Below are 25,560 nucleotides of genomic sequence, written 5' to 3' on the forward strand. Positions count from 1 at the left end.
TAAGACTGTCCGTGCATGAAAATCAGCTGCTGACCGTGCGTGAACACGCTGTAAATGGTATGGAAACAGCTGGTTCTCCTGTTAACACTCACCTGATAGTCGTGTGGTCAACATTGAGTGTTGCAGCTACATGTCTTGTTCTCACACTAGCGTTGTCGTCAACTGCGTGAAGAATTGCCACCTCCCATTGCGGTGTCCTGGATCTCCTAGGCCACTCCCGGTCGCGAATGTGAGACTTAAATGCCCTGTGTTCCGTACGTCAGCGACAAATGGCTTCCAATGTTTTACTGTCGGGGTACCTCCGTCCTCGAAATCCCTCCCTGTACAAACGCCGAGCGCGAGCGTCGTTGTCGTCAGCTGACCCACACATCAAATGGGCATCTGCCATCTCTGCATTTGTGCACACCGCCATTGCACATGCCAAGTCAGTGATTAATTCTAAGTAGTAACCCGAGTGCTTGAACCGGTAGTACTGATCTCTGGAGCAGTTCATTCATCATTTCTGTGTCCGGTCAGCATTTCCAAAAAAATAGAAACTGCTATAGCTTCGTCATTTCCTTCATAAATGTCTTGTATTGTGCACGGACTGTCCAGGAGGGGTATACAAGTAGGTGGCTTTGATCTTCTTCAGCCCCGCAGTCGCAAGAGGTGTCTGCGCTCGCTAGAAGGATTCCCCACTTCTTCAGATTTGTCTTGCATCGAGGGACGCCCTCTCTTACGCGGTTGAGGGACCTCCATACAGGGTATTGTAGGTTCGCTCCAGGAGATAGTTCTTGTTTTGGTGATACGTGTACGGGCAGTGAGCTCTTCCACGTTGCAAGAGGAATTACCTGTGGTGCTCCCTCCAGTGGAGCAGTCCTAGCAAGGATACTCTTACGGGATTTAAGGCGAGATCTTGCTGCCTGATGACCATACAGAGGATGTCAGCGGTTATTCTCCTGCTTTGTTCTCTCATTTTCTGCGGCAGTGGCCCTCCGGTCATTGGGTGGGAATGTTCCAACAATCGGACACAATTTCTGCACTGGTGTTGGCTTCAAGCATCCTGAGATGATCCTTGTAGTATCGTTGACCATATGGACTTGCTTAGCATGAGCTGAAGCGTCCCACACATGTGCAACATACTCAGCGGCTGATACACAGAGCGCAAGTGCAGAAGTCCGTAGGAGGTGCGGGTTGGCTCCCCAGCTGCTGCCAATCAACTTCTTAAGTATCTCATTGCGAGCAAAGACTTTCTGTTTCACCTTTAGACATTGCTGCTTGTACGTTAGAGTCCTGTCCAGTGTGACACCTAGGTAGACTGGTGTTGGGCAATGTTTCAGTTGCTCTCCTCGCCATGTGATGTCCAGCTTTTGCTGCCCTTCCCTGTTCGTAAGTGGAAGGCGCTCACTTCAGTTATACTGCGGTTGGGCTTCAGGTGGCTGGCATCATAGTACTCGGAGAGTTGATGTTAACAAGCAATGACGTACATCGCATGGCAACAGGGACAGGTACCCCATGACTCTAACGTTCTGTTTGTGTGTGTTTCCCATGATTAATGAGTTGGAGAAAATGAGATGTAACATGAAAACAAAGCGTTTCCAGTCCCATGTTCATAGAATTTAATTTCTTCGTCTACGTATGAGAAATGAATCCTGCAATGTTGCCGTACATTTTTGTTATATCCTGTATAACGTGCATTCAAAAAAAGGAACGTGGTTGCAAGATTAAAACCGGTTAAGATATCGTATTGTGTTTGCCTACTGAAGACGGTATGACTCCTACAAAAGCGTTCAGGCTACAAATCGCGGATAGAGGCATAGGGCGCACTGAGTGAGTAGTGCTAAAAACAAAGGAATGATGGTTTCAAGAGAATAACAGAGGGGTGTAGCAGGTTTCCTTACAGCGGAAGAAGAGCGCGGAATCGAAATTCATCGAAGAATAACACGTGTACACAGAGCACTGCACGTCTGTTCAAATTCAAGCACTTAATCCGGTCGCTGGAGCAATGGCTGCCTCCGTAACTCGCTAGCCTTCAATATGGATGGCATCCACCTGCCCTACAGTAGTATCGGTAATACCGTGTGGTGCTCCAGATCGTGACTTATCGGCCAACGACTTACGTTTTCTTCCATGAACTGCTTGTGTCACGTCTTGACCCTTGCATCGGGCAAGCAGTGCCACACTTCGACGAAATTCCGTTGCCCACACTTCTTCCGCTGCAAGCAAACGCACTACACCCCTTCGCTCGTCTTCAGAAGCCTCCCTTTCTCTATTTTCAGCAACACCGAGTGCAGTGAATGGTCGACACGCGAACACGTCCGCTGTGTCGTCACACCCACGTCCATCTAGCAGCGAGTTTTGGGTCTTAGCGCCATAGCGACCCCGCCTTCTTTCTTAGGCAATGTCATCAGGATCTCTTTACCAGTTTTGATTTTACAGCCTGCAGCTCTTTTCTTTTTCAAAGCCCGTTAAATTCAATTGAAGTCCTGTTTTCTTTGGGGTGTCGGGAAGGAGGGGTCAATACGATCTAGGATTCTGAGCACTGACATTCGTTTTTATCTCTTCAAGGTAGCAGTTAAAAAGCGGTGCTGGTGGACTATCACATAGTGTTGCAATTTTGTTTAGAATAATTCGCCTTTTCTATGTGACATTGTTAGTTCGGATTCATCCTTGACAGTCAATTACAAATTTACATAATACACATTGAGCGTTCCTCAAATTCGATGAGTATGAGAAACTACGCACATTAACAGTAAAAAATATCCAGCGGAATTCGCTTTTTCCTCCCTTCGTTTTCGTTGCCACCTTATCCTCATTATCACCCTACCCCGCCTCACTATTAATAGAATGTTCTACACAACCCTATTTCATACTTAAGTCATTAAATTCCAGGGTCAACTAACTAGTATTTTTGAATAATTAACTCACTTTTCGTACGCATATAAAACAGCGTAACTACGAGGGTCGTTCAATAAGTTACACCCTTCCTTTTTTTTTTCGAGGAACATATTTATTGTTAAGTCAGAATAACATCAACTTGTCTTGTCAATGTCTGTTTTTCTACCCAGTCTCCATAACGTTCTGTAGTCGTATGCCAACGTTGTGGTAGAGCATGTATTCCCTGCTGGTAAAACCTCTTGTCCTGTAGGCGTAGCCATGTTTTCTCTGCATGACCGGCACTATCGGCATCTTCAAAGTGTGTTACCCGTAGAGACTCTCTAAGCGGCCCAAAGTCCGAGGATGCCAGGTCTGGACTGTAGGGTGAATGAGGCACTGATGTCCAGCCCAATTTGGCGATGTGTTCCCGGGTTGTCAGATTTGTATGTGGGCGTGCATTACCGTGTTGGAGCAAGATATCTGCTGGATTCTTGTCCGATCGAACACGTCGGAAACGGTTCTTGAGTTTATTCAGACTCTTCACGTACGCCTCTGAATTGTTGGTTGACACTGTTGGCATCACGTGCAAGAGAAAGACGCGATCACAACCCCAGAAGACTATCGCCATGACTTTTCCAGCAGAGGGGGGTGTCTAGAATTTCATCTTTTATGGTGAATGAGGATGATACCACTCCATGGACTGCCTTTTTGTTTCCGGCAGAAAGTGGTGCACTCAGCTTTCGTCCTCCGATCCATGACAGACTTCTCCGTTGGTCTGGAAACGCTCCAACAATTCAGATGAAATGGTCTTCCTTTGAATCTTGTGATCCGTTGTGAGCATTCGTGGAACCCATAGTAAGCCCCTCTTTGAATATCCGGGAGTCTCGATCATTGCAGACGCACTTCCAATGCTGACCGAGCACTTTCGAGCCAACTGTCGAGTTCTGATGCGCCGTTCGGCACAAATAATGGCATCCGCACGATTCAGCATGTCTGGAGCAGTGGCTGATCATGGAACTCTTCTGCATTTCTTGAGGCTGTAACTTTCTTTACCCATCGCCCAACTGCAGCATCGCCATACACTGCACACAAACGTTTATGGATGTTCAGCACGATTCCTTTTTCTGCACAGAATAATTCAATAACAAAATAATGATTGTAACATGAGCAGTATGTAGATGCCATTTTGACGCTGTACTACGGGTCTGCCATCTGCCAGAACGGTTCGAAACTTCACCGGCGCACAGAACAAACATCAAATGTGAAACACCAACAAGGACGTTTTTCTATGTATATTAATGGCACGAGCAAAGAGCACAAAATTAAAAATCTTAACTTTCGATCTAAAAAAGAAAAAAAAATATTTCTTGTTGTTTTATCCATGTGAGACGTCAATACAATGACTAACGTCAATTAGCGCCTGTACTTTAGTTTTGTCGTAAGAATTATGAGCAGTAGACTTTTCCTGCCATTAAAACTGTGCTCAACCAGCACTCCTAGTGACTGAGCAGTTCAGACACACCTCACAGTCCATCCACCTCCACAGCTTCAATTCTGGCAGTACGTTTCTCCTGCCACGGAAAATAGCTGTGCTCATATTTTGCGTCGACACAATTCACCTCACTCGTTTCGGAAACTTTGCGAGAAAACAAGAGTAAGAGAAACTTCCGCTCTCTTCCATTCTCCCAGACGATTGGAAGGAAGCAGTCACATTCCAGGCTATATTTGACTCTGCACGTAATCCCACCTGTATATAGCCCTGAATTGTCGCTCGTAACGGATGTCCGATAAAGACTATGAAGACGATACTTACTTCTTTTTCTGTACTTTTACAGAAACATGGCAAAGATTTTGGGCACAGCCTTCTGAGATCCTGAATGCCTGCAGTGAAAGAGAACCCGCTGATTGCTATCGCGGGCCAATCTCAGCTGTTTTTGTCGAAGGCAGAACGTAACGAGCCGGGCTGGGTGTAGGTGGGCATCGGACACGAGTCTATTACCGCCGCCACCGAAGCGTGGCTTGGTGAATGGCGGGAAGGTAACTACCATGATGTAGAGAGTACTTCAGAACATGTACTCAGTTCGTTACCTAGGGGTGCACACACGTTTCCGAAGTGTAAGATGTGATTCATTGATTATTTTAGGAAAGTGTATAAAATTTTACTTGGACTTCAAGCATAGATTACTGTGTTGGCACTAGGCTCCGGGATGGAAGTTTGGAATCTCGGAAAGTTTCCATCTCTTGGATTGGTGAGCAAACTTGGTATCATACAGTTCCTGAGCACAACTGTTTTCTCGCCTTTCCACAGTCTATTGTGCGTCTCACCCTAGTCACTAATGTTCCCATTTTTCCCTGCGTGTAACTGGAGAACTGTTCACCGTAATGTTGCACTTTATAAGATGATTGTTGCATTTAACTATTAGTGAAAGATGCTGTCACTGGTTTTCGGTATGTGTGAACAGAAACGCTACGAAGTCCTCTCACCGAGGGTGGTCTGGCTCCACACTGGATTCTCCATGCCCGCAAGTAACTGGAGTCTGAAAAAAGCTATGTAGCACTGAGAGCGTGGCTGATGACTCTGAAATTACCCGTGCTTCAGTATATCGCATCGGCTGCTGCTATAGTCATAATTTTGCTTCCGTAATGCTTAGTACTAAACTGGTAATTATTTTGATCTTTAGTTATTGCCTTCGACAGTCGTTCTAGAATCTGCCACGATTCTTTCTTGCTGGAGCTTCATTATATCTCTAAAATAAATTATCCATCAGAGGAGAGCACATTGTTCATTAAAGGAATACGGAGAGGTCCTCTTTCGGTACCGGGGTTGAAGAGCCTGATTCGGAAGTTAGAATTAGCTGGGGATATGTGAATTGCTCCTGCGAGAAGCTCAATGCCAACTTCGACCCAAATTGTTGAAGAAGCACTGTTGCGACGGCTAAGAGTGCTGGACGCAATGTTCAAGCTTCAAGAAGTGCACGAGCCTTGTCAAGACAGCTGAACAATCTATGATGCACCCTTCGAAAAGTGCCGCGAACAATTCTGAAATGGTACCTCTAGCACGGTTCCAGGCAGTGGTGAATGCAGACGGTCGTCACAATGAGCAAAGTCTGAAACGTGGAACTTAAATTAACAAATGTTACGCTCTCACGTGGAAATAAAAATGTGTTTCTCTCAATGGTTTCTCTTCCGCGTGTCCTTACAAAAGTTTGCACGAAGTTTCATTGTTCAAATAGTTCAAATGGATCTAAGCACTATGAGACCTAACAGCTGAGGTCATCAGTCGCCTAAACTTAGAACTACTTAAACCTAACTAACGTAAGAACATCACACACATCCATGCCCGTAGGCAGGATTCGAACCTGCGACCGTAGCAGTCGCGTGGTTCCGGACTGAAGCGCCTAGAACCGCTCGGCCACAGCGACCGGCTAAGTTTCATTGTCCTACGATCAATCGTTTCGCATTGGCTCCCTTTCAGGCAGCGAAAGTTTATTTATAAATATCCTGTATACCAGCAAGAGACAAGTCTCCACTCTTTGTCATTATGCCATTTATCTTATCAGATTTTCGTGTTATTTGCACTTGGTTCCCCATATAGCCTGTCTTTGATGGGAAGATAGTGAACTTACCGTGTAGTTCATGTTTATCGTAAACTTTGTTACGGAACACTGTCTCGTACACACGGGTAAATCTATTATATCTTGTCAATAAACTTTACTACAGTCAAAACGGGCGAAAATTTTCTATGACTATACCAGTTTCAATAGCCCGGGGGATTCATCTTAACCTGTAAGGCTTCATTATATTATGTGGTTAATCAAAACGTTTCATTAGATTCGGCAGGGCTACATCATGTGCATGAATGAAGATACAAACTTGGGGTTAACTGTAAGTTCCTATTGAAAATAAAAGTTTACTTTGGTTCCACCTGTAAGTTATCAGTTCTTGTAGTTGCCGTTTGGGGACTCCGTTGTGCAGCAAGCTCAGTCTGGCTCGCCCATTGTCCAATGTGCGACGAACACAGATGACGATAACACAACAAAGAAAGGCGTTTCGGTAGGTACAATCCAGCTACTACCGTCTTCGACAGTACGGTACGGCATCGTCAAAGCCTTTGGCGGTAGCGCTAGCGGTTTCTCGACACTCGTCACTTAGGGCAAATCCGCAGGTGGACTCAGCGTACACCAAGTTGGCGGGCCACTTGTCTAGAGCTATTACTAGGGTTCGCCTCAATATCCTGTAGAACTCGATCCACAAAAACTGCACGTTCGTCTGTCTCAAAGGACCCAAGGTTTCAGAAACGCACCAAAGGGCTTGAAATGTGGTGTGATGTGGTTAGTGTCTGGTAAGGTACTTGTTTTCCTATAGCCATGTTGCCTCTCGATCATTTCCATCAACTTCGTTGTACACAAACACCATCTCGGCTCGTTCCCGACATGAATACCGGACCATTCTGGTGCTTACAGTACGCTGCGTCAATCACGCAGCCAGCGACACACAAGGAACACACGGCACGTGGTAAGAGGAACTATCACTCGTCAGCGACATTTAACGTGGCAACGAAGCGTTTCCGAACGCTTGGTCGTAGGACCCCTTTGTCTCCAGTTCCAGTCAGGAATCCATGCCTGCAGTTTGTTGGTGAAGTGTAGTGGTGTGAAATCGAGTGAAGATTTTTGAAACGTCCTGTATTATGACGCAACCGCCGGCCACACTCTGCCCTGGCTCACTGAACATGAGTATCCTGAGAAGACAGGATATATTTACGCCTTTCTCGACTGTCATAAACTCTATTGTTAAGAAGTGTGTTCGCTGCAGTTCTCTGCACGAAACGGTGCACATTAACTTCTTTTCAGCTGACAGTTGTCGATGACGACTCGTTGTGGAAAGCAGCTGTTAACACCAGGTTCTCACAGTTGAGTAAATGTATGACTAAGTGAATGCTATTTCTTTCTGCGTTTTACGACGTTTTGTGTGAACATACGCAATTAAAGCCTCTGCAAATAGTTATACAGGCAAACATTAATTACTCTCGCCATAACATGGAAATTTTGATCAATGTCATGTGAATCTGCTATATCTTAATTCTTAAATTTTAGTACTATTATTGTTTCTTTTGCCTCCTTTTCATAGCATGAGCTGCAAACTGCATCTTTATCAGTCTGTTAATACAATCTGGATCTCAACTTTAAAAGATATTTTCTTCGGTTGTAAACTCTTTGAATTTAAATGTATAAATTTGTGGTAAGATCTCATAGGAGCAAACTGCTTAGGTCATCGGTCCCTAAGCTTACACACTACTTAATGTAACTTCAAATAACTTACACTATGGACAACACACACACCCATGCCCGGGGGAGGACTCGAACCTCCGACGGGAAGGAGCCGAGTGGACAGAGCCAAGACGCCCTAGACCACGCGTCTACCCCATGCGGCTTTGAATTTAATGTAGACTTTTTTTCGTATAAGGTTTCAAAATATGCGTTTGTCACGAATATATACATTTAAGGAGTAGAACTGATCTCGTCGGGCGTCTTGCAGTCACAGAAGTACATTACACAGAAACAATGGCGCGTTGTAGGAGGACAAAGAACATTGTGTACCACCTCTTTCCGCAGCCCCCGCCACTGACGTCGCGTGGAATTGGGAGCTTGTAATACAAATAAGAAACAATTGAGAGAACTCTCTCTACAAATAATTTAATAGCTTCTGTTCTCAATATACAGTAAATAAAATTCTATTAATGGTCTTTGCTATGCTTTCCATGTGTCCTGTGATTACACTGCGACCTGCTAGTTTCAAATGGCTGATGCCCTGTTCCTTCGTAACTGTTTTACACGTTTTTTGACATGGTCGACATTTCTTTCTCTTTTAACACCGTTTATGTTGAATTTTTATACCGATACGCTTCATCTCCATTCTTCAATTCTCCTCGGGCCCTCTGAAAGATTCCTTTTCCCCTTAATATACTAAATGAAAGTCTCCGAGATTTTCCGTAATCCCTCCTTTTCATTGCTGATAGTGAAGCCGGAACAGATTTTTTTGCGCATCTGTCTTCTCTGAAGGCGAAGTAATAATTACCTATTAAATTTGCTAAGCTTTTCTGTTGTAACACATATTACAAGCCTCTTAACAAGGCCGAGGTCGGTGCTCTATGCCATAGTAATCAGAATGGCTACATAAAGTCATCAAAAGACAATCATAAAAGAAAACCATATAGTACCTCGCGAAAAATTTGGGTAGTTTAATACGGCCGCCATTGTACGTTGCTTTTCTCTGTAAAACGCAGTACCAAGAAATGCGCGCTCAATGAAAGTTACCAAGAGCGTGCAGTCTTGTGGACTGTGCCAATGGCCCTTTCTTTCTCTTCTCGTTAATCATTGGCGGTGTCAACTACTGGGACACGCCATGCATAGCGAGGCGTAGAGAACGCGGCAGCCATCTGAAATGTATGTTCCTTTGTCCTGCGCGAAGGTGAGTCTGCTGCCCGCTAACCAAACAGAGCACTCCACGGCCGTGGAGGACACACTGGGCTCTTCAGGCGCAGCTGACGCTGTTGACACTGCACGCAGGGGGCACCAAGGACGTCCGGCGTCTCCGTCTCTTTGCATTCTCTGTCTCTATAGATGCTGCGAAAACAGAAAAAGTAACTTTGAAGTACCTGTCGCAGTAGTATGCCGGTTAGAGCTGTGGAACGTTTGCTGGTAGAGGATGCGGAAGAGTGAGGAATAATTAGGAACTGACCATTAAAGTGACAGAAGATCAGGATAACCACGTAACATTGCTCCCCTTTATTCCCTTGGGTAATGATAGGTTCAAATGGTACTTCTCCAATACAGTAAATATTAGAAATTCAGTTACCTTAAAGAGCAGAAACACCTCTCCGAAAAACCTAATTATGCTTCTTCGAGTCACGTATACATTTTACTGTATGTGCATGACACGAGGAGTCTGTCAATAAACAAATAAAAAAAGAATTTCGAGAGGAAAGTGCTAACCAGATTTTTGCGGGAGTAAAGCATCGTGTCTGTAGAGAAAGGTGAGTGCGAAAGATTATAGTACTATATGACCTATTTGTAGCAATTACATACTGAAGCACCAAAGAAACTGCTATAGGCATGCGTATTCAAATACAGAGAAATATAGACAGGCAGAATAAGGTGATGCGGTCGACAATGCCTATATCAGACAACAAGTGTCTGGCGCACTTGTTAGATCGGTTACTGCTACTACAATGGCAAGTTATAAAGATTTAAGAGAATTTGAACGTAGTGTGATAGTCGGCGTACGAGCGATGGGACACAGCATCTCCGAGGTAGCCATGAAGTGGGGATTTACCTGTATGACCATTTCACCAGTGTACCGTGAATATCTGGAATCTGGCAAACACCAAATTTCCGGCATCGCTGCGGGCGGAAGAAGATCCTACAAGAATGCAACCAATGACGACTGAAGAGAATCGTTCAACGTGACAGAAGTGCAAGCCTGCCGCAAATTGTTGCAGGTTTGAACTCTGAGCTATCAAGAACCACATATCAAACTCTTAGATTCTGTTCTTTTACCGTTTACCCGTAGTCCATGGTTCGTTTTCATGCGACACTGTCAAATTCTTAAATTCCATTCTTTTACCGTTTTCCCATAGTCCATGATTCGTTTTCATGCGATACTGTGCTCCAAATTTACATTATTACGAATTTATTCCTCAAATTAGGACCAATGTTTGATACTAGTAGACATCTTTTGGCCAGGAATGCCCTCTTCTCCTGTGACAGTCTGCATTTTATGTCCTCTTTGCACAGTAGATATGTTGTCGGGAGTGCTGCGGTTCAGGACCTGCGCGATGATCAGTATGTAGCTTTATGACACAAAGGAATTATAGACATTGGATGCGAGCGGACATTGGTTTAAATCAACGGGGAAAGTAGAAAATTTGTGCCTGACCGGTAGCCGAACCCGGAACTTCTGCTTATTAGGCAGATGAGCTTACCACTGCGCCATCGGGGCACAGTGGTCATCGCAACTGCACGGACTACGCTAGCACGCCTCCCGTCAGACGCAAATTCTCAGCTTATCCACACACTACCAATGTAGAGCGCCTTACCCATTAGCCTCCTTATTCGCACCATTTCACCGAGACCCGTATGAGTTCGAACCTGGTTTGTATCCGCACTGGAGGGATCACTGGCCGACCTATCGACAGCTATATATATGTGGTGTCTGTTCCTTCGAGCATGTTTGAAAGAACACACATACACACACATATCTATTTCCTCTGCCCTACATGGCTTCTGGCAGTTAGCACATCTGTCGAAGGACCTCGTCGCCGATGCAACGTCAAGCGAGAGTCTTTCTTAGTCCTTACTTTTCTCCACAAAACTACTATGCATATCTTGAGATTCAAATATATATAGACACTACGTTTCTCACACGGCGTCTACAGGACCCAGTCGCAACATCCTACGTACACAAAACGGCAAACTCTGTGTTGAGGCCCAGAAGACCACCCTACGGACCACCGTGTCATCCTCAGCTCTATGCGTCATTCGGAGGTAGAAAGGTCATGGTCCCAAGACCCCGTTCTTCTGGCCCTTGTCCGATTTCCCGGTCTTAGAGTTGCTACCTTCAGTCAAGCAGTCCTCAGTTGGGCTTCCTGCATTCTCATCTAATCCTGCCAACAAAGAAACCTCCCTGGCGCTACCGGGAATTCAACCCAGAACCTCTAGATGGCAGTCGTAATAGCTGGCCGAGCAGCCACGGAGCCGACTGCTTCTTCCAGAAAACAAGCCAATTTAGCTAAGTATCTCTGATGAGAACTCCCTGTGTTAATTAAAGACTTTATTACGCAGATAAAGGAGGAGGATCTTCAGGGAATGTTTACCGTCAGCTGGAGGAAAGTGAGAACGAGTTTGGCTACTCTGTCGCAACAGGGCAGTGAAGGAAAAGAGTTCTGATGAACGCAGGCCCAGCCATTGTTCAGGACATTCCGCACGTCTCTTCCCACACAACGGCTCGGACTTCTTGTCTGGGAAACTCAAGCTGGTCAGCGGTCCCACCGCCTTGGCCTCAAACGCCAGCGCGGATCAGCGGCTGCAGTCAGGCTCCAGTTACTTGCACGGTTCTTGTGTGTCTGCCTCCGACTGGCACGCTTTCCACGAAGATCCTGGTCTTTCCCAACTTTCGCTTCTTTGTAATGCGACTCGACTAAAGGCACAACGAACAAATAGCCAGTACTTCTGGGTACCGTCATCTGGTGTTTGCTTACCTAGATTGAGACCACTTGTGTGTGTTTTTTTTTTTACGAACAGAGAAAGAAAGATCATGGCAGTTGTCAGACAAGACTCAGTAAAATCATGGCCCCTAAATTAACTGAAATGATCAATCAGTTGCCATATTTCGCTACAAAGAATTTAAAACAAGAATGAAAAATCGTTCAAATGGGTCTAAGCACTATGGGACTTAACATATGAGGTCATCTGTCCACTAGACTTAGAACTACTTAAACCTAACTAACCTAAGAACATGCCCGATGCAGGATTCAAACCTGCGACCGTAGCAGCTGCGTGGTTCCGGACTGAAGCGCCTAGAACCGTTCAGCCACAGCAGCTGGCAACCAGAATGAAATTAACGATTTTTTTCTATAACATTACATTCACATTACTTATAATCGACAGCAAAATTGACATCTACTGCTGGGTAAGAACATTTCCTGGATTTTTCAAGAAAACGTGGCTGTATTCCGTCTTTCACTCTCAACTGATGGAACCATAGCGGGCTACTGCCGAACGTCGTTCCTTGTTACCAAACGCTAGTAGGCTGGGAGTGAGACAAACGGGTTCCACACAGAGAATTCTGCCTATCCTGTTTACATGTTGGACATTAGAAAATGTGAAGTTATGCTGCCTCGAAACAAAGGAACCGCGACTACCAGCGTTCCCCAGCTCTTCATAACTTAAGGACGAGACAGAAGAAGAAACGTAACATATTAACAACGCAGCAGAAATGAATGGAAGAGCAGGAGCAATTTGCCAAAGGACTCCCATGTTTCACAGAAGATTGAACGTTACATGCCGTGAGATCAGTGTGACTATAACGACAAACTGGGCTGTTCTCGCAACATGAGGCAGTTGAAGGAACGGAAAAAGACAGAGTGCGACAATCAGTTCGCAGGAGAGCTTCTGTGAACTTTGGAAGGTAGGAGACGAGGTACTGGCGGAAGTAAAGGGGTGAGGACGGGGCGTGAGTCGTGCTCGGGTAGCTCAGAAGGCACCGGCACGGTAGCTCAGCGTGTTCGGTCAAAGAGCTGGTTGCTCCCTGTAATAAAGAAAAACTGAGTGAAAGAATCAACAACAAACTTAAACGGATCTCATGTGATGTCCGCTACGACCAAATACAACGAACAAAATACAAACAAAAGATGGTAGAGCACTTGCCCGCGGAAGGCAAAGGTCCCGAGTTCGAGTATCGGTCCAAAAAACAGGTTTAATCTGCCAGGAAGTTTCATATCAGCGCACACTCCGGTGCAGAGTGAAAATCTCATTCTGGAATCTGTTAGCAGTTACGGTGCAGTGCTGTGGTGTTCTTCATTACAACTTGATTCGCAGACAATATTTTGATAACTTCACACGGGACAGCATCATCAGCAACTGGAAGGAGGACAAAGTGTGACAACTACAGGCCGGGAATTAGTACTGCTCATGGCAAGGTTTTATGTGCAGGGGAAGTGTTCCCAACCGCAGGTAGGAGAGGGGGTGAGCGACACACAGCAGATGACCGCTGTAATGTTCAGCGGGCAAGAAGGGACCCATGTCAAACGGCGAATGCAATTGCAACCACTTCTGACAGGACTGAAAATCACCGAATCTTACTCTTCACAATAGCACGGCGACTGCATGAGGTTTGTCTGTTTGTCCTACGACCGTCACGTTTTGTTTCGTTGACACCCGTACATCGGCGGTACCGCTTGCTAAGGTGCCAAGAGCACAGGACTGGATAAGAGAAGATCCAGTCTGAGTTGCGATTCTGGACGCACGCTCATATGGCAAGAGATGGTAACACGTAATGCTCTCCAAACACTGTCGAAGATGATCGTTTTGGTGGTCCAGGTGTTATGCTTTGGCGTAACTTTGGCTACGGTACATTCGCCGGTCAACATTACTGTGGCATTGTTCTCCTTCTCCATTTGCGTCATTTTTATGCATGAAAATACTAGATCTCATCGAATGGCACAGGTAGAGGAGATCCTCGAACGAAATTATATTCGGCGAATGGACTGGCCTGCCGTTCCCCCTCAGACTTCGATGCCGCAGAGCATGTGCGCAACACATTGGGGAGACGTATTGCAGCAAGTCCACATGCACAAACTACTACCCTACAGAGGTCATCAACACTGCTGGAGGAATGGAAAGCCCCTCCACAAAAACTCCTTACCAACCTCATGGTCAATATGGGAGCACGTTGCAGAAAATGCACTGCCGTCCGTTGTGTTTACACACCCTACTACGAACGACGTCTAACCTCTTTTTAATGCCCAGAGGATCACCATAAACCACTGTGACTTCAGTGTAAACATGACCGTTAAGCCGGCCGGAGTGTCCGAGTGGTTCTAGGCGCTACAGTCTGGAACCGAGAGACCCCTACGGTCTCAGGTTCGAATCCTGCCTCGGGCATGGGTGTGTCTGATGTCCTTAGGTTAGTTAGGTTTAAGTAGTTCTAAGTTCTAGGGGACTGATGACCTCAGAAGTTAATTCCCATAGTGCTCAGAGGCATTTTTTTATTACCTTTAAATAAAAATATCATTTCTCTTCGCCTGACTGCGCAATTCTTTCAGTCATCCTCTGGGCTATGCTGTAGCAGTTCTTTCTATGTATGGTCAAAGTTTCGTCGAACTTTATTGTTTGGCAGTTACACATCAAGCGAAAGTTACTTTCGTCTTTCTGTTTTGTCCACCAGTGTGCTAAGGACTTGTTATAGCGCAACGTGGTTTTTCTTTAAAAAGAAACTGGGACTTCACGCAGTGGCAAGTTTCTGAGGGACAGAAGGCGAAGAAGGGTTATGTCCATGATGGGATTGTTACTGATATGATGGCCAAAGAGTAGTCCACGTTCCAAGTCAATGAGTTCACCTGATGGTTCAAAAAATGTGTGCGAAATCTTATGGGACTTAACTACTAAGGTCATCAGTCCCTAAGCTTACACACTACTTAACCTAAATTATCCTAAGGACAAACACACACACCCATGCCCGAGGCAGTATTCGAACCTGCGACCGTAGCGGTCACGCGGTTCCAGACTGTAGCGACTAGAACCGCTCGGCCACAACAGCCGGCTCAATTCACCTGACTGACTCATTCTGCTGCTACTGCTTTTCTTCTGACGAAACAATACTTCAGCCTCCTGTCGCATCAACCTGTCAATGCCACATAATATAGGGGTGCCCGATTACTTCTAATCACACAGTGTATTTGATTTTACGCAGGTATTCTAGTTCCCCAGGTAAATAGTACCTCTTTGGTGAAACGGTGGGACTGTGTTCCCATGTTCGTAAACCGCTGCACAGGACGACCACAACTGCTTGACGAATTGAAGTTACATCACATCCAGTGAGCCGCGCGGCCTTCGATTTGTGTATCGGGCGTGAGGAATCAACTCCACGAGGACTGTAGAGAGGCAATGATTCCATATCTTCAGACACTCTGATAATTTTTGTGTGCTCAGTAAATCACATAAACAGACAAAGTGCAAACGATTTTCACTGTAATAAATTAAGTGTAGGGGAGAGAGTTGTTTCGTCGGACACTTTTCAGCCATCACCGTAACAGAAGTTTTCCATACCTTCTTTTTCCATTTGTAGATGATGGCATTCACGTGCACCAGTCGGTTTCTGAAATTATAAATATTACTCCGAAAATTAAGGTTTTTTCAAACGTGAAATGACGTTCTGAGATGCAGCATGGTCATGTATCTAAGGATAAATAAAGTACTGTAACTTAAAATCGTTACAATCTTGTCAATACTGTATTTAATCGTCTATTTGTTACGTTATGGCTGTATTATACAACAATAATCGGAGAGTGAAATTAAATTAAGCAGAAGTGTTCGCAAAAACCAGTTACAATTAAATACATGTTGAAATTGAAGTTCTTGGAAACTGGCATAAATTTCCGTTTTCAAGACAGGTAAAATTGTCAACACGTTGGCAACACTCAGTTAACCTGTGAATACCATATATTCCCTGGTAGAAGACCTCTTTTGTTTCGAGGTGCAATATGGAGCACGACTGAAGAAGTATTGCTTTTCCGTCCACAAGTTATACAGGTTTATTCTGTGATGATATTACGAACCTCCAGCAACGATGGAGAAGGGTAAAGGTATGAACTGATTGTTAGATACTGTGGTCAGAAAACGACCAAGACGAAACTAATAAGCGGAAATCGTTCTGATACATTTGCTAATTGAATACATATATCAGTGGCGTTGTTGCTAAGACTGTAGGACAGGTAACTTTCCCGGCTGCCTATATAGAACAAACAAAACAGTGTCCAGTAAACGTGCCCTTTTAAGTGCATACTTTACGAGCTATGAGCACTTGTTCAGTAGAAGAGGTGTATTTCATAGTAGCGAAGATGAACAAGCTTTTAACGAATGCATTTTAGAGTCGATGTTTAGCGGACGGAGCAACGTGGCACAGTGTTTAGCACACTGGATTCACATTCGGGGGAACGACGGTTCAAACCCACGTCCGGCCATCCTGATTTAGTTTTTCTGTGATTTCCCTAAATCGTTTCAGGCTAATGCCGGGATGGTTCCTTTGAAAGGGCACGATCAATTTCCTTCCCTATCCTTGCCTAATCCGATAGGACCGATGACCTGGCTATTCGGTTCCCTCCCCCAAACCAACCAACCAAACTGTGGTGTCACCGCCGGACACCACACTTGCTAGGTGGTAGCTTTAAATCGGCCGCGGTCCATTAGTACATGTCGGACCCCCGTGTCGCCACTGTCAGTAATTGCAGACCGAGCGCCACCACACGGCAGGTCTAGAGACGTAAGAGCACTCGCCCCAGTTGTACGGACGACTTTGCTAGCGACTACACTGACGAAGCCTTTCTCTCATTTGCCGAGAGACAGCTAGAATAGCCTTCAGCTAAGTCCATGGCTACGACCTAGCAAGGCGCCATTAACCATTTCTAGAGAGAGTCTCACTTGTATCATCAAGAATGCTGTATACAAATGATGGATTAAAGTTAAGTATTGCAGCAGCTACGTACTTTTCTTTATAGCATTCATTAGGTATCCTGTTTCAGACCTACCGCCCACCGGCGTGAGTTGACGCGTGCATTTCGGCCTCCTCTTGCAACTCAGTGTTGGCTCTTCTGCCAACACTACACAAACAACAGCAGTATCGGTGCATGTATTCCACTGGTAGAGGTACCAAAGCGGTTGTCGGTTACTACTTTCGATTCCGACATTTCCAGACCAAGGTCCCTTACCTCGTATTGGTACATTTACCCTTTTCCATCATTCCTGGAAATTATTAACATCGTCACGGAATCACGCTGCATAATTAGTTTCTGACATACGAGGGTTGTCCAGAAAGTAGGTTCTGATCAGTCGCGAAATGGACACCACAGTGAATACCTGATGAAGCTTTGCACAGATGTGTTGGGTAGTGTCTCTAGTATTCCGGGTCAATAGCATAAAGACGCTCTTTTCAGTTGTGAGAGCACTGTGAGCGAGTAAAGGTGCCTAGAGAAACCGTGTCACCCACCAAGTAGGTGGGCCCACTGAGGGGCTTCACCTTAATGAATGCAGCCCACCTAACACAACTGCCACGCACTTCCTTCTTCGTGGAAGTTCTCAGCCGCACTCTGCAGGGGCAGTGAAGAGGTTCCCGCAGGCTTTTCGATGGGAAGTGTTGGATCACCCACAACACAACCCTAATTGGCTAGTCCTAAGTATCATCTCCGTTCTCATGAAACACTGGATACGAAGACAACACTGGGGCGCAGGCTATGCGCTATATACCAGCGTAGAGAATTAACGGAAAGCACGGGCGGCTGCCTTCTACGATGATGGTGTTGGAAATTTGGTATAACGCTCCGACAAATGTCTAAGTCGGAGCGGCGACTATGTTGAGAAGTATCTGGAAAGTGTAGCTAACTCTTGCAAATAAAATGTTTTTTATTTTCACTGTGGTTTCCATTTAGCGACCGATCGGAGATTACTTTCTGGACAACACTCGTATATACGGAAATCTAGAAATTTACTTGTCACAAATTCTGTAATTGAAGAATGAATAATGTATGCCATATGGCTTTAATATATTATACAGCGCTTAAATGTTTAGAGCTCGAATTATTTACAAATGCTGCATAAAACACAACCTCATGTCTGGCACAAAAAAAAAAAAACCGTAAGAAAATGGCAGAAACTTCTTACGGAGTCTCTATTGCGCATTTCTTCGTCTCAGTCTAAAATCAGTGACGAGAACGAAATGCGACCAAAAACCTTGTGTGTTCTTTGGCAGACTTTCTTATAGATACAACACTCTCCACCACAATGGGAAATAAGATCAAATGCTGTTGTAACGCTTCATGTTGAAAGAGCTGTTAGAAATTAACTTGTAAAACGATTTGTTGTTCAGTTCTTCATCAAGTGACTCTAGAGAAAGAAAAAATTCGCATGAACGTTTTTGGCAGCGCATCCTTTTAAAAATCGGTATAGTGCAGGAACTAGTGAGACTGAGCTAAAGAGGGGAACATCTTCAAACTGTAAGAAATTTTAAAACGGCAGTTGGCTCCTGCTTTACCTTTCCGTATTAGCCAAGTTCAGGCAATAAAACGTATCAATCGGTTCAGCAGTTTACGGCTGATCGGGTAAACTGCACAGTACGTTACCGATACGGAGCTTGGCAGAAGATTGCCTTGTTGTATACAGCAAGTGGAAGACGTCGACGTAAAGGGGTAAAACTTCTCGTTTCGCAAAAGAAGTAGAAAGTGGTGACGCATTCGTTGCGCGCGCATAGGTCACAAATTCTCCGCCCCCCTGGTGACCCTCAGCTCAATTTGGCCGCCTGGCGACCCGTCGGTGGACAGGTGGAGAGAGTGGGGACCGCAGCTGGTGCGCTGCCCGCCGCAGGTGGCGGTCGGCTGTCTGACAACACCCTCCGCCACATGCCGCGCTGGCGACACTTATCCGGGATTTTACGCAACAGACCGCCAGGCTATGAGCTGTCTTCCTGCGGGACGGCGCGCTGAAATGTTGGCAGTTACCTGGACAGCTTGTGTCGCCTGTAAAGGCGACTGGCGTAGCACCAACGCCGGTGATTTCATTCTGGTGCGTTACAGCGCACTAAGAAAACGCGGTTACCCTCTTATTGTTCACTACAGATGAACACCTGGGGCCGGCCGGAGTGGCCGTGCGGTTCTAGGCGCTACGGTCTGGAACCGAGCGACCGCTACGGTCGTAGGTTCCAATCCTGCCTCGGGCATGGATGTGTGCGATGTCCTTAGGTTAGTTAGGTTTAATTAGTTCTAAGTTCTAGGCGACTGATGACCTCAGAAGTTAAGTCGCATAGTGCTCAGAGCCATGAACACCTGGGCGATAACGTTAGTAGCTCGCACAGGCTGTACACAGACAACGAAGCTGTATCCCTCCATACAGGGTGTTAAGAAAAAGAATCCACATTTTGAGGGCCGGTATTATGGATCAAGCCGGTCGCGGTGGTCGAGCGGTTCTAGGCGCTTCAGTCCGGAACCGCGTGACTACTAAGGTCGCAGGTTCGAATCCTGCCTCGGGCATGGATGTGTATGATGTCCTTATGTTGGTTAGGTTGAAGTAGTTCTAAGTTCTAGGGGACTGATGACCTCAGATGTTAAGTCCCATAGTGCTCAGAGCCATTTGAACTTATGGATCAAAACAAGAAAAAGATGTCCGGTGAACACGGGTTCTAAAAGACTGAGTGGAAGAGCTACGACCAGTTGTTCATCTTCGTGACCGTCAGACAAATCTTTTCCGCTGCAAGCTCATTGCTCTTATGAGCGACCTACAGAAAGCAATAAACAAATTGATTCATCTGTTATTGTCCATGGATAAAGCATACAGAAGCCATCTGTTAATGTTGCTATTGTTATTGGTCCAAAACCTAACTAACCTAAGGACATCACACACATCCATGTCCGATGCAGGATTCGAACCTGCTACCGTAGCGGTCGCTGACTCCAGACTGAAGCGCCTAGAACCACTCGCCACTTGCGGCCGGCTGCTATTGTTAATCCTATCTAGTTTTAAGTATGAGCTTGTTTTCACGAATTTGTGAAATGCTTTTACTTTGTGGTTTTATCTTTGCACAAACCGGCATAATGGAAGCATATTATCACACACTGGAAGTGGCACACCTGATCTTCTCTTGCGGTCTGGCAAATGGATACAACCGTTGGAACCGCGACCTGCGTGCTAAAAATTATTCAGAAGGCAGGTACCATATCCAGAATTAATCAGCCGACTTTTTCAGGGACTAGCAGTCTATGGCTCCAGAGGCAGTCCTCGAACCATTCTCACTACTGTTTGTGAGGAACGACTACTGCAACGAGTCGGAGAAGATCCTGCTACCAGCGTACGTGCAATTTCTCAAGTCCTGGCGATCCTGCATACACAGTTCCTATAAACGTATCCTGTACAGCGCTTACAAGCCCTTTCCCCAAAAAAAGCGCTCTTCCACAATACACTTCTCCCAATGGCTGTTGCAGAGATTGGTTGAAGACCCACTTTTCACAAGAAAGATACTGATCACGTATGAGAGTGGTTTCAAGCGAGACGGGCCTGTCTTACTTCTTAGTAGAGTGCATAGGATGATGTAAGCCCACAAGCAGTTGAAAAAACAACGCATCAGTGCCTATTTTCAACTCATGTATGGACAGGACTTATTGACATAAGCTAATAGAACCGTACATACTAAGAGACAGGTTGACTGTCGCGAAGTATCTTCCGTTCATATCAAACGACTTGCCTGTCCTGCTAGAGCAGGTACCATTCCAATAACTACTGGATAGGTGCTTCATACATGATGGGCAACTAGCACGTTTTCTCCGAAATGTGCGACGACATCTCACACAGTCATTTAATGGATAATGGATCGATCGGGCATGTATATGCCAGCTCGCTCCGCCGATCGTAAATCATTGTATTTTTGGGTATGGTGACATTGGGCATCTTTGGTGTAAGCAAGCCGCATTCATTATGTAAAAACACTACAGGAACGGGTCACCAATGCCTACCAGCGCATCCGTGACCAACCTGAAGTTTTTGGGGGAGAGTCCCTAAGACGTCGGAGAGATGCATGGCTCACTATGAATGAACACTTTATTGAGTACCTCCGTTAGCTATAATCCGCAGCTCGAGGTCTAGTGGCTTGCGTTGCTGCCTCACGTTGCTGGATCACGGGGTCCCGGGCCCGATTCCCGGCCGAGTTGGGGAGTTTCTCTGCACGGGGCCAGTGTGTTTGTGTTTTCCTCATCATTTCATCATCATCATCATTCGTGACAGTGGCTAGATTGGACTGCGTAAAATCTTACTCGTGGAAGTAGTTTTAATTGATTTAATTTTGTCCATGTTGATGAAATTACGATGCTTGGTTAGCAGCTGAATAAACGTGACACAAAATTCTTTCTAGCAGTTGGTTTGTTTCGTCATTGCTTAAAGTGTGGCCGGTTTAGAGAAATACGACTTCATTTTCAAATGAACAACGTGGATCAGCATAGTATCACATAAACCCCATCACATCGACCCGTCGAGAACAATATTCTGTACGATATATCATGAGTTTCAACAATACCTAGAGAAAAATAAAACACTCTCCAGTACTACGTTCATTGTCACCAGGGTGCAATATCTGCATACTGAGGGGCTGTTGTTTTAGTGATTCATTTGTCACGGTCATCGGTGATCAGTTGACTTGGAGACCTGTCTGTGAACCCAGGCAGTAACTGTGCTCAGTTTAGAGGTGAACAGCGTGTGCAGCATTCATTCTAGGCCCCAACGACAAGTACATATTCCTCTTGAGCAGCACCAGCAATTGGAAAGGGGTCGCATCATGGGCTCATGGGAAGCTGGATGTACGCGTCGACGGACTGCTACTAATGTTGGACACACACTATCGGTGGCGTGTCGCTGCTCTCATCAGTGGTCTGTGGAACATTCCCATATAACAGATTCCGGAAGTCCGCACAGAACAGGCACACGTCAAGATAAATGGCCGGCCGAACGTAATCCAGGGAAGTAAGCTGAGCCTATGTTGCATCGGATGTGTGACCCAACACATTGGGATACATCTGCATGCAGCAGGTCTAAGATCACTTGTGCTTCCAACCAAACTACGATAGACGCCACAGTACTGTCAGACGTCTCTACTCTGGTGTTGTGAAAGACCCGACTCGAATGTGCAACGATACTCTGTTGCCTTCAGTGATGTAAGCAGGTTCTGTCTGCATGTGGGTGATGGACATACAGATGTACAACGTACCCCTTGTGAGTGGTCTATCCCAGACTGAATTCACCCGTCACACAGGTCCCACTCTAGGCTTCGTGGTATGGGGGGCCATCAGTTACACATCGCGTTCACATTTGGTATTTCTGCGGTATAGGGTAAAAACTGCCTGATACATTGCATAGGTTGTTATTCCCGTGCTACTGCCAGTTCCTCGCCAGGAAAGTGACGTGGTTTTTCAGTAGGACAATGCTCGTCCACATACGACTGCTGCAACGCAACGCGCTCTCCATCGTGTACAACAACTGACCTGGCCAGCAAGATCGCCATAGCTATCGTCAATTGAAGCGGAAACTTACTCGTTCTCCGTAGATTGCAAAACCAGGTGACGAATTGCTAGAAAAGGCGCAATATACTTGGGACAATCTATCGAAGATTGTCATGCGGCACCTTTGTGATCGTTTACATACGAAAATACACGCCTGTGACGTGTGTGTTTCATTTGGTCTGAATTTGTTATCATGTACTCTCATCTCACTTGTCAATAAAATTACATTGTTTATTTCTGGCAGTGTACGTTTACACCCTTATACAATTAAGGCAGTTTGACATTTAGATCGTTGACGATAGTGGAACTGTGTTCTCGTTCGAGTCTACTACAATAGCAGTGATATAGTTAAATGACAGACGGACGTAGTACACTACCTCACTGGGTGACTGTGTCAAATTACAAGGTTATGATTAAGCGCTTAGGCGCATCGTCAAAACCAGCTGATCGTGTGAAAAAAATGACTTTGACTGTGGTATCGCGAAGGTGCTGACTTTATCTTGGCTCACTTCTCTAGGAATGCAGACTGACGATAGAGAGTGTGGAAATATGCGTCTTACTTTCGTCCTCGGCAGCAGTAATTTCAAAGCAAATCTTATCAATGAAGCCAATGGGGAAATGTAGGAGCCCCTGGAAGAAATATCTGCTCGTTGAACTTCGAGCGATTCGCAGGGATATAGGACAGAACATGATGAATTTATACCTGTGGCGATAGTCAAAAAGCGCTGAGCAAGAACCTGTTAGAATCGCATTACTCAGGCGGTGCTCAACAAACGGTCAAGGTATAATGACTGTTAGAACGTTATTACAGACACCAATCCCCGTAATTTACGACGAGGTTATTGCGGAGAATAACTAGCTTGGAAATAGGTACGTACGGATGTATGTATGTATGTGTGTGTGTGTGTGTGTGTGTATTAGGGAAGGCCGCCACGCGACTGCTTATTGCGAAGTCAGAAACGCGTAGCTGGTCAGCGGAACTAATGACCGGGGTCAGGGCCCCCGATGACCCAGCGTCGACTTTCTCCCAGTACATGTGTCACTATGTGGGGTTTCATCTGGCGACCTGAATCTCTTACGCCCATGCGTACTAAAGGTACCCTTTATAGCTGTGTTGGATACGCTCTTAATCTGAATTTCTCGCGAATAACTCACATGCATACAGTGCAGAGTTGCTAACATATTCTCAGAGAGTGCTGCTGACAACTGGCAATTTGAGCTGTCGAAAACGGTCGTCAGTAAAAAATATTAATTAATGCGCTTTTGACTATTGAAAGCGTTTTGTTTCAAAAAAATAAGTTGTGTTGGTTGTCAATACCTTTTATTTTAAAATGTTTGTAGCTTGTAACTAGTTTTAGATAGTATTCCTTCTTCATTTGATTTCATTTACTGATTATTGGTCTGTAGCTAAGTAATAACGCAACACATAGACTATTAAACACACTGCTAGTAAGATTTTCTACATTGTAATACTCTTAAATTAAAGTAGAATGCTTGTTCCAAGATACCCGACCAAGCTGTACCTTGCAACAGACTTTAAGATTTGGAGAAACCTTACTTTCTTGTTATTAAAGAAAAAGATTGCAGAGCACATACTTCAAAATGAAATAACAAAATAGATTAAATATCTACTGAAGGGCCGGCTGGAGGCGAAAGCCTGAAAAGTATTTCCAGCTGTGACACTCGCCCTATACACACCACTTAACGGCCGTGACTTACGTCACCGGTGGAGGCTGGTACCAGTTCTGCGCCACCTACAGCGGGAAGAAGCTGCAGCTAGGGTGTTCTTTAAAGTAACTAGTATTGTATCTGGTGAGCTTAGGTGACACCGTGAATTAATTACTCAGCAGCAGTGATGACTTTAACTTGCCCGCTGCTGACCTCTGGAGAGCAGGTCGCCTGCAGACACCGCACCGCCTCGTTTGGAGGCAAGTCCAGTCCCTGGAGCGCTGGAGCGCGAACGCTCTCAGCGTGTCCAGGCGCCGATCTGCGCCAGATAGCTGCGTGCCGTTCCGCCGCCGTAGCTGAGGCGTAATACGCTCACCCAGCCCTTCCCTCAAATTCCGCATTGCAGCAGTTTCGTCACATAGCCCTTCCAAGCTGCGCGATTACGTATCTCGCTCTTCCACCATGGTATCCACGAGGCACGTCTCAAAAGTTTGCGCCGCGCTCTCGTACCAGCTTTGCGCATCCAGTTTATCCAATTACTCTGCCCTATGCTTTTCCCACGTACTGTGAACACGTCTGAGACCATCGTGTTTTGTTTCTCACAAGAGGACCATCAGAGCTGTTAATGATAGGTTCTAATAGGCCTTAGGTACAGGGTAACAATTATTGAATTATACGAGATAAAATAGCCATAACGTCTGAACGGTTTGCGTTAGGACGCTCAAACTGCACGGTTGTCTGCGGGGTATGATGCGAATCAGTACGCGAACTACACTCCTGGAATTGAAATGAGAACACCGTGAATTCATTGTCCCAGGAAGGGGAAACTTTATTGACACATTCCTGGGGTCGGATACATCACATGATCACACTGACAGAACCACAGGCACATAGACACAGGCAACAGAGCATGCACAATGTCGGCACTAGTACAGTGTATATCCACCTTTCGCAGCAATGCAGGCTGCTATTCTCCCATGGAGACGATCGTAGAGATGCTGGATGTAGTCCTGTGGAACGGCTTGCCATGCCATTTCCACCTGGCGCCTCAGTTGGACCAGCGTTCGTGCTGGACGTGCAGACCGCGTGAGACGACGCTTCATCCAGTCCCAAACATGCTCAATGGGGGACAGATCCGGAGATCTTGCTGGCCAGGGTAGTTGACTTACACCTTCTAGAGCACGTTGGGTGGCACGGGATACATGCGGACGTGAATTGTCCTGTTGGAACAG

The sequence above is a fragment of the Schistocerca cancellata genome, chromosome 9 (genome assembly GCF_023864275.1).
Source record: "Schistocerca cancellata isolate TAMUIC-IGC-003103 chromosome 9, iqSchCanc2.1, whole genome shotgun sequence".
Taxonomy (NCBI): Eukaryota; Metazoa; Arthropoda; class Insecta; order Orthoptera; family Acrididae; genus Schistocerca; species Schistocerca cancellata.